The 9,625-nt window shown below is 44.5% G+C and overlaps 1 protein-coding gene across 2 annotated transcripts in view; it reads right to left on the reverse strand.

The window, feature by feature from the left end:
- The window catches only part of CALD1 (caldesmon 1), a 200,506-nt gene extending 191,160 nt beyond the window's left edge, over positions 1-9,346 (reverse strand). The window contains exon 1 of one of the 2 annotated variants that reach the window (XM_005860703.2): positions 9,068-9,343. The gene's annotated coding sequence lies outside the window, so the exon portion shown is untranslated. Of the gene's footprint in view, positions 1-9,067 lie in introns of both variants that reach the window. The other variant, XM_014535153.1, reaches the window with a different exon arrangement.
- Between the last annotated feature and the right edge of the window lie 279 nt (positions 9,347-9,625).

Raw genomic sequence — 9,625 nt, forward strand, 5'->3', positions numbered from 1 at the left:
CCCTACTGGGGATTGAGCCTGCAACCCTGGCATATGCCCTTGACCAGAATCGAACCTGGGACCCTTCAGTCTGCAGGCTGACGCTCTATCCACTGAGCCAATCCAGCTAGGGCTTACTTTGGTTTTTAATATTTGATTTAATTTTAAATAATTTAATATTTTTAAATGACGGTTCAACAACTGGTTCTCAAAAACTTGAAAATTTAACAACTGGCTTTTGGGAGCTGGTCTGAGCTGGCTCCACACACCACTACTTAGGATGCGTGGACGGGGGCCGGTGTCAGAGGGAAAGGAGACTGAGTCAGTATGGTGTCATTATGCAGACGGGGATCCTAATCTCATTCCTTTTTAGCTGCTCCTCTCCAGCAAGCCTGCTTTCATGTACACAGTGGGAGCACAGCTTTGTAAACCAAATAGCACCGGTACAAATATAGTAGCGATCTGACATTTTCATTGTACCGGGTCGCTCATGCAGAGAGGCTTGTAGCTGCACAATCCTGAGTGACTATGACTTACGTACTCGGCGCTCTGAACATGGTAGGTTCTGCTGCGAAACACAGAGGATGTAACTCCTGACCGCTGAATAAAGGAAGACCCTAGAGAGGGACTCACTGTCCGCCCCTTTCCCTTGTCTCTTAGGGCTCACATGCTTCCGAAAGGGCCGCCAAGGAAGCAGCTAAGCCAGAGGAGATGTGGGGTGAAGGTGGAGGAATTTCTCCCCTGTTCCCACCCAGGACTAGTACACTCCTTACCACAAAGTGGAAAACAGAGGGGGGGGGGAAATCTTCTGTTTTTCTTGGTAAGTTACATTTCTAGAGTAACATCTTAAGGACAGAGCTACTTAAAGAGAAAATCTGTCCTCATTCACCCTTCCCCCGAAGCCTAAATTTCACTTAGTAATGGTGCCTGGAACAGGAAGTGGAAATACCATGAGAAATTTTATTCTTGCCACATTTCCAGTGCTTTACAAAAGCAGACACTGGAAATCTCATCAGAGAGCTTGACCTTACAGGGTTGATAGCTTCGTGCCCAAACCAAAGGAGTATGGGAAGCCGGGGGATGTTCACATACGTGATCTAGCCCTTCTGGGGAGACTTCACAAAACTGATGATTTGGATTACACAGCTGTGACTTTTAGAAAGAAATTATTCAAAACTAAACAACTGGGCTTCTGAGGAATAAGTTACTCCATAATCTACGATAAATGAAGCAGAGAGGCACAGAGGTAACATTAGCCTCTACGCAGGAGAGCCAATCAGAATGCCTCTGTTGTTTAATTGCATTCATAATGTATGCTTATGATTGCATATTTATTTGTTTACTCATCGGTGGTTTCTGAGTCAGGGCGTTTTAGCAGCATCGCCAGGGAGATTTCACACCTGCAGATGCTGGACCCCAGACCTACTGAATCAGAGTCTTCAGGGAGTGGGTCTCAGGGATGCATGTTTTCAAAAAGCCCTACTCTTGATTCTGATTAAGACACTGGTTAAAACTGACTGGATGATAGGCAAACGGGGCTGCATCGTATAATCGCAATCCATGAAATGTTAAAATGGAACCCTCTCTTGCTAGCAGAAGGAATAAACTGGTTGGTGTGCTGAAAAGGTTAACAGCCTGGGACTTAGGAATCGTGTGTTTTGGAACCACCTGTGCCACAAATGAACTGGGAGACCTTGGTCAAGTCACTTGCTTTGTTCTTTCATTTAATAGATATTTATTGGGCTTCTGGGATGTGCCAGGCAGTAGGTGCATATTAATGGGGGAAAAATAGATGTTTCCTGCCTTTAGAATCTTACTGATATTTTATCAAAGAAACCTACAAATACATGTATAATTTTACTTGCTGTGGCTAGAAAGATGAAAAATAAATCACTGGCTCATTTTTTTTTAAAAAGAATTTTTTGTTAAGATCCCAAATGTCTTGCACAACCTTCCCACACACAATATAATTATTTGTTTTAGGTCCCCTGGTTGAGAAAACGCAATACCAAAAGCTACTATGAACTCAATAACTATGTAAAATAAACAAACATTTCATATCATAATGTATCTATAACCTTAGAAAAATAGTAGCACAATATTATGTAAGATGTGTTATTTACTTAGTTTGTCAAAAATATTTGCTGCATGTATATTCGTTCGTCTACATCTTGCAATGACTTTGTGGTCTCTCAGGGAGCCGAGGGCCAGAGGTTAGAAACCTACCTATGGATCACATCAATGACAAAATGCCTGGCACTTGAGTAGCAAAGGCCCTTTTCTTCCACAGACATCACTATCCGTGAGAGCACGTTCCAACCCTGGGAAGCTTAGACTCAGCCTCAGAATCCTTCTCAACACAGTGCTCCAGATGGCCACTGCCAATTGTCTGGAGGTGGCGAACAGATGAAAAATTATTTGTACTCTCTGTGCTAAATGACTCCTAAGGCCCTGTCCATCCTTTTTTTCCCTAAAAACCATCTACGAATCTGTGTGGATTCAGTCCTACTGTTTTGAGAAACACAAATGCCTTCTCCCCTTTTTACATAAAAGTTCTCCCAATTTGTGAAGACATCCACGTGGCCCCTACATTTTCTTTCCTTTGTGGTAAACAGCTCCAGATCCCTTATCTGTTCCTCATATTCTGTTCTCCTGACCTTGGACGTTCAGCCCTGGCTTCACATTTGTCAGTGCGTCTGCGAAGAATGAGCTCAGAACAGGGTGCGTTCTTTTTTCCCCGTTCGTCTTAACAATGAGACAGGTGTTCAGTGAATGAAAGATTACATTGGGAACATTGCCGAGAACTGAAATTTTCAGTGATAAAGAGAACACTACCTTTGATGCAGTAATCTTACTAAGTATTGTGATTTACATTGAAATGCAGTAGGCTTTATTTATTAACATTATTAAGTCATTATTTACTGAATTTTAAAGATTGCCTTAGTTTGGGGGGAGCATTATCATATCTTTGACTCATATGAAGCTTCTTGCCAACAAAATCACTCGAGTGTTTTTCTTTAGAATCTCTCTAACATGATTATCCATAATTCTTATCTTTTCAATTATCAGTGGTATAAGCTTCCAGGCTAACTTCCCTCAAGGCTAATATCAGGCCATGCCAAAGCGGTCATTAAGTGCTATACTCCATGACCCTGACATTGGGTGATTGCCTCTCTAGAAATTCAGTCACACACACACACACACACACACACACACACAAATTAAACAATATTTATTGACAGCTGTTGGACATTTTAGCTAATTTGCCTTCCATGCCTAACTTTCTCTTCTAACTAGATTTGCCCACTAGGCTTTCCCCCTACTGCTGCCAGAGCCACTGGTAATTTATCCATAGGCATGCCAGTAAACTCTGATGGCCCCTAAAAATTTTGCCAAAGACAATAGCTATTAGCCGAACCAATCAGATCTCTTCTTTCAGAATTTGACCAGGAAGCACAGAAGGAATTTTCCAGTCTGTAGAACAGCAGAGAGAATCAGCCACATGTGCTACAGCTGAGACACATTAATGGGAGCTCACAGACGTCTGCTGTGATCCTCGACCCACCTTGATTCCAACCCCACTCTCGGCGGACCCTGCTCCTGGCTTGGCTTCTGTTCATGGATTTCCTTGTGATTCCATCCCTTTATTCGTCCACATGTATCTTGTACTCCTGTCCCGTTACGTGAGCTACTGAAGCTGTTTAACATAAGGGTCTATTGGTTCTGAGCACTGTGCCAAGTGCTCTCACATATGTCACTCTACCTGTCCATAGCCTGCCTTGCTCACCAAACTCTTGGTTTCTAAACCTCTGCCTGGCATCTGATTTTTGCTGTTTCTCTTTCACTCAGTCTAGAAGTCCATTGTTGTATTTTATATCCATCTGGCTTAGACCCTTCCCTGACTCCAATGGAACTAATGTCCTTAATGCTCCAGGACCTGGGACCCCTTGGGCACTGGGCCCTAGGCCTGCCCATCTTTAGCACATAGGTGAAGTCTGCCTAGTTCCACAGTTTGGGAATGTTACACGTGGGTGTAAAAGGAACTAATTACATATTCCCACTTAATCTGTCTCTCTCCAAGTGAGACATCCTTAAAGTCAAGTGTTTTCATCCGCATTTTCACAGAACAATGCCAAAAGCCTCAGGAAATGATTAAAAAGGAATTTATCTTCATGTTATCCCTCACTGATCTATATATATATTTTAAAGAAAAGCCGTGTACTAAAATGATTATTTACTAAGAACACCCAATTCACTTACAATATTGAAAAAAAATATTCTCCTTCAACTATCCCTTCATTGCTGCTTAGCCATCCTTTCATTAAGCTCTCGGTATCCTCTCAGCAACACTCACCAGTAGCCATTCCTGATTTCTCCAGCCCCTAAATCAGTGGTTCTCAACCTTCTGGCCCTTTAAATACAGTTCCTCATGTTGTGACCCAACCATAAAATTATTTTCGTTGCTACTTCATAACTGTAATGTTGCTACTGTTATGAATCGTAATGTAAATACCTGATATGCAGGATGGTCTTAGGCGACCCCTGTGAAAGGGTCGTTCGAACACCAAAGGGGTCGCGACCCACAGGTTGAGAACCGCTGCTTTAGAGAAAGAGTAAAGAGTAAGGGGGATAGAGGCGGGGAGGGGAGAGGGAGTGAGAAAGAGAAAGAAATATTGATGTGATAAGAGAAACATCGATTGGTTGCCTTCTGTACATGCCCCGAAAGGATCAAACCAGCAACCCAGGTATGTGCTTTAAAAAAAAAAAAACTTTTTTGAGGAATAACTGACATAAATGATGTAAGATAAACTGCATGTATTTAATCTCCCTGGTCAGTTACAAAGAGTGGGTTCACAAAGGACCTTTGGGATTTAGGGATTTTACAGATTCCCAAAGATATTCATAACAACAACAACAACCGGAAAGAACACCTGGCAGGGCCAACCTCATCACCTCTCCTTCATGGCCATGCCCTCCTCTTACAACACGCACCCTCCTCCTACCAATTGTGAGTTTGGGGGTTAGAAGCGGAATGGCTCTTTTCCACAAAAATTGCTCTAACACAGTGATGGCGAACCTTTTGAGCTCGGCGTGTCAGCATTTTGAAAAACCCTAACTTAACTCTGGTGCCGTGTCACATATAGAAATTTTTTGATATTTGCAAGCCAATTGTAAGTTTGGGGGTGAGAAGCAGAATGTCTCTTTTCCACAAAAATTGCTCTAACATCAACTCTGGCTGTTCTAACTTTTCTCCTTCTGTCTTAAAGACATGAACCCATCTGGGCTTGACCCTGTGCTGTTCTCTGAGCCAACTCTGGCTGTTCTAACATTTTCCTTCTGTCTTAAAGAGTGAAGAGGTTTTCCCCTATCTCGAACCCATCTGGGCTTGACCCTGTGCTGTTCTCTGAGCCTCATCCTAGAGCTGGGCTATTGCAAATTGTCAGTGTTGGTTCAGGAAAACCCCCTTTTGACCTGAGGATGGAGGAGCTAGGGAAGGTGGTAGAGGTGGAGGACTGGGGGTTGGGAAGTTAAGGATGCCACCAGTAGTCAGTTACAGGAGAGCCAGCTGGGGATACTAAAGACTGAAGCAAACAGAGGTGAGAGGCCAGATCCACCGAGCAGCCTGGTCTCAATAGCAACAGGAACCACAGCCAGGTGCTCCTGATTAGCTCACCCTCCCTGCAAGGCCCGGGCTTGACATGCTGGGATTAGTTCCATGCTTTTGGCTGGAGGCAGAGAAGCTGCCTCATTTACTAAGGCCTTTCCGTTGTCAGCACCTTGTCATCGGTCTTCAACTCAACTGAATCTTCAGATTTCCTGATTCCTGGATATGGCCTTGCACCACGGATGACCCATCTTGTTCTACCTCCTGATACTTGTGTCTTTTTGTCTTTGAGTATCAAAGCCAAAATCAAGACAACATTGGGGGTGGACCAGCATTCCCTAGTTCTAGAAAGAGCTAGGACCCATAAAGTACCAGGCAAGGATCCTCAAATATGAGGAAGGAGCAGATAATTAGGGATACTAGGTAAGAAGTGGGGATGAGACCAGCCAAGGTGAGCATAATGTTCAGAAGACTCACATTGCTGACAGTTTGGAGGAAATGGCCTATTCAGAAAATGGGGTCTCATCTCATTGGACACCTTAGCCACCGTGGGAGGTAGGAGAAGCATAAAAATGCCCATGAGATAGATGAGGTCGAAGAGTGGATGGCTTCCTCCTCGAAGGCCAGGCTATTTAAGGAGGAGAACCAGAGTGGAGACGAAGAAAATAATTTTATGGTTGGGTCACAACATGAGGAACTGTATTTAAAGGGCCAGAAGGTTGAGAACCACTGGATTAGCCTGACAAATGAGGGACTTTCAGTGAGGAGCTAATGATTCTATTTCCAGGCTCCGAGAGAATTTACCCAGAAAACTCTGTTTTAAAATCTGAAAATTCTTTGGCAGCATCTTTCTAACCTCCTCCTTAGTCCTACCATGCTGACAAATGAGGGACTTTCAGTGAGGAGCTAATGATTCTATTTCCAGGCTCTGAGAGAATTTACCCAGAAAACTCTGTTTTAAAATCTGAAAATTCTTTGGCAGCATCTTTCTAACCTCCTCCTTAGTCCTACCATGCTATTTGCATACCACTTCGTCAGCGTTTTCCCCTGTCCCCCCCACCATGGCTTCACCCCACCACATTTCTGAGACATGCAGGCAGATGGGGACCGAGCTAATCCCTTTTCATGCCCATCTATAAGTCAGTTTTTGTCTTGCTGAAGAATGACCGACTAGTGAGTATGCTACTGTGAAAATGACAAATGGAGACAACTATATGTGTTTCTAAGAAAAGACTTACTGAGATGCCTTTTACTTAACAGAACAGAGAATACCCAGGCTGGATTCTGGAACTTTCCATGGCTGGACAAAGGACCAACCTATTGCCCCAGAGTAGAAGATCCCCAGGCCAGTCATAGGAGCCAACTAGAATTATTAATAGCCTCACTGTGGGAGAATGCTTATATGTATCTCATTTAAATCATTTAAGCTGCAATCCAAACCTGGTTCTCCTCTTTACTGAAAGAATTGTATCTGTTTAAAGCAATCTTTTTATCTGAATTATTTAAGTCGCACATTTCTATTGGCTTTGAACAATGGAAACAACCCAGTGTGTTACCTATGGTTTAATCCATTGTATATTCCTTATGTGTTCGCCAATGTATTTCCCTTTATTAAATGATTTTAATAAAATGAAAATCCTTGCACTGTGGTTTCACTGAGTCCTGTTTACCTCCCTGCTTGGGGAGATGCGTTCTAGCTACTATTTAACAGGAAGAAAGTCGTGCAAAGAGCTGCCTAAAGTTCAACATCAAGTAAAATATCAAATCCCTTTGCTCCATCACTATATACAGTAGAACACTTAAAGCATTATTTTTTTTAAGTAATGTTTTTGGGGAGGTGGGGAGCACACGAGAGGAGAGAGTGGTGGTAGGAAATTCTGAACTGTCGGGGACTTGGAGATGTTGGTCTCGAAGTGGAATCTATCCTCAGATACCAAGATTATAGATTCCCTTCCAAACTGCATTCCCTACATGGTTTCGAGAACAGTTGAAAAAGAAATTGCTCTCCATATTTTGATTGACATGAAAAACACTGTGGAAATAGTTTGGAACTTGATCTCTTCGAGGGAAGGATGATAATCAAACTATAGCTCTCGCCTGCAGCCTTTCTCTCACACTTACTCAGAACGGTTCCAGGAAAAGAAACTCACAGGGAATTCTGTTATCATATATCACTTCTGGGAGGAGAGAGAGGCATTCTCAAGAAAACTATCCCCCAACTTCTCAATACAAAGAGAAGAGACGATTTCACGAATCTCAACACAAAAACCACCTCACTCCGTGGAATAAAATCAAATGGGGCCAGTCGTTTGGAGCTGGAAACCTTGAATGTCCAAGGTTTTCTTTAAAAATGATCAGGTTCACCCTTTTTGCCACTAGTCTTCACTTAAGTTCCAGTCCTGCGTGTCTGGTTTTGCCAAGCACAGGAGAAAAACTTTACTATTTCGGTTTACAAGTCCATCTGCATAGCCCTGTTAACAGAAGAATACCACACACTTTGTTCTCCTCCAGTTTTTTTGACCATGTATTGCCACAGCCCTAAAATCCCCTCCACCCCTCACAATCAGCTCTTTCTAAAAGGAGTCTCAGGCTACTACCAACCAGCTGCCTTGTACTACCGTTGGAGATGCCCAAATATGTCTGACTCTCTTGAAATGAAAGACTGTGTCCTCCCATTCTACCGGCAGCTTCTCAAATAATCCAGTCACACTCAGGCACACTTTCCAACAGAAAGTAAAATTTCTCAAGAAATAGTTTGGTGGAATGTTGAAAGCGAGTTCTTAAAAACACACCCACCAGCGCCTGCATTCTCGCATTATTAGGTTTTATAGGAAACAGATCGCGGTAGGCATCTTCTGTCTTAGCAAATATCAGATCAGTTACATTAGGCGCCCCCCACCCCCACCCCCCCAACCCGTGCTCAATGCCGGTGCTCTTTCTACCTCTGACCTTATCGCTTGGCAGCTCTAGAAGCCTAGTCTCCAGCGCGGGTAGCAGAATAAAATGCAAATGCCTTTGGTTAAAAAGCATCACTTGTTTGGCTTCTCAGCCACCTAAAAAGTTGTGGTTAAAAGCAAAACCTCCTTAAATCTCTGATAACAGAGGATGCAGGAGAGACCGCTGGTGTGAGCAGAGAGCACCGCGCGCCCGTGTCAGTAGGCGACCAGGTACAATCCCCCTCGCCCTCCTAAACAAAAGGCTCCTCTCCTCAAAGTTACCGCTGGTCCCTGCACAGGCGCCTCTATGGATCGCCCCTCGCGTCCCAACTCGAAGAACAGAACTTGAAACCCCATCCCTGTTTGTCTTCCGGGAACATCTGCAGGGCAGCGAGGCAGGGTCTGGCTCTGAGCGTTTGCAGGGCTTATGGGCTTTCCCAGCCTCGCGTCCCCAGCTACCTGGGCCAGCAATGGTGAATGGAACCCGGAGGGAGAACGTCCCCAGCCGTCCGGGGAAGAGACGAGAAGAAAGTCCTCGGTGCCTTACCTCCTAGGCTGCAGCTTCTTCCCGGGGACCGAGCGGGAGAGGAAGGACCGACTTCTTTCCGCGGGAGCACAGCGAGAGGGCAGGCGGGCCGGCAGCGCGGCACACACTGCTCTATTCAATAAAACTGCAGACCGCCCTTCCCCGGCCCCGCCCCGAAGTCCGCGCTCCGGGAACACACATCCCCTGTGTTTACAGTCGGCAGTCGGTGGTATGCATTGTCCTGTAGGGTTTTCTAATAGGCAGCCAATGACGACACCGCGGCCGAGGTGGATGCAGCCTGCCCGTGGAGATGCCTGTCATTCCCTAGGCATGCTCAGGAAATCACTCATCAGAAAAACCAAGACCTAAAAAGCTCAGAAACTGCGCGCAGGCTGCCAAAACCAGCCCGCTCCATGCCCTTTTTTGGTTATCCTTCGCAGGGCCTCTGGAAGTGAATCCATTGTCAGGAACAATCATAAGAAATGTTAATCTTGGAGCAAGAGGCTGTCTTGTGGAACACCAATGGAACTTTCAAAAAAGAAGGCACAGTCTATGGAACGAAAAGTTCACAGTCCATAA

This window comes from Myotis brandtii, unplaced genomic scaffold (genome assembly GCF_000412655.1).
Source record: "Myotis brandtii unplaced genomic scaffold, ASM41265v1 scaffold1384, whole genome shotgun sequence".
NCBI classification, from domain to species: Eukaryota; Metazoa; Chordata; class Mammalia; order Chiroptera; family Vespertilionidae; genus Myotis; species Myotis brandtii.